A 568-nucleotide genomic window follows, 5' to 3' on the forward strand; every position below is an offset into this window, starting at 1 on the left:
TTCACTGACAACTCAGTACTGTATATGCAAAAGGGTTCATATTTGTTGTCTGTACTGCCCATGTAACTCTCTATGTCTTTTTTTTTTTTTTTTTGAGATGAGAACTTGGTTTAATTGTTTATTGTTTTTATAAGGTAACCTAGGGTACTGTACTGACATACACTGTATTCTATTGGAATCAGTGCTGCATGGGAAATGGATAAAGTAGGATTCTTAGAAAATACTTTTGTTAGTTTCATGCTTCTCTTTCACCACCTGCCCTCCTCCATCCTTCTTGCATTTTTTTTTGAGAGCCCACTAGGAATAAGAGGTGTGATGTAAATATTAAAAGTTGGTGCTAATTGCTTGCTTGTTGTCCTTTAGGAGACAAGCAGTCTGCTTTACTGTGTGAGTTTCTAGGTCATTACTATGCTTCTTGAAAATAGCTCACCAGGTTTCACACTTGTCACTAGCAGTTAGTTGGATTTATGTTCAAATGAAAGCTTGTACCAAAGTGAGGCATAGTTTAAAACACTTAATGCCAGTCTGACTCTTCCTCCCTCACAAGTTTTGATCATAAAAGCATGAA

This window comes from Orycteropus afer, unplaced genomic scaffold (assembly GCF_000298275.1).
Source record: "Orycteropus afer afer isolate SDZICR_OR568_19922 unplaced genomic scaffold, OryAfe1.0 scaffold00345, whole genome shotgun sequence".
Classification (NCBI taxonomy): Eukaryota; Metazoa; Chordata; class Mammalia; order Tubulidentata; family Orycteropodidae; genus Orycteropus; species Orycteropus afer.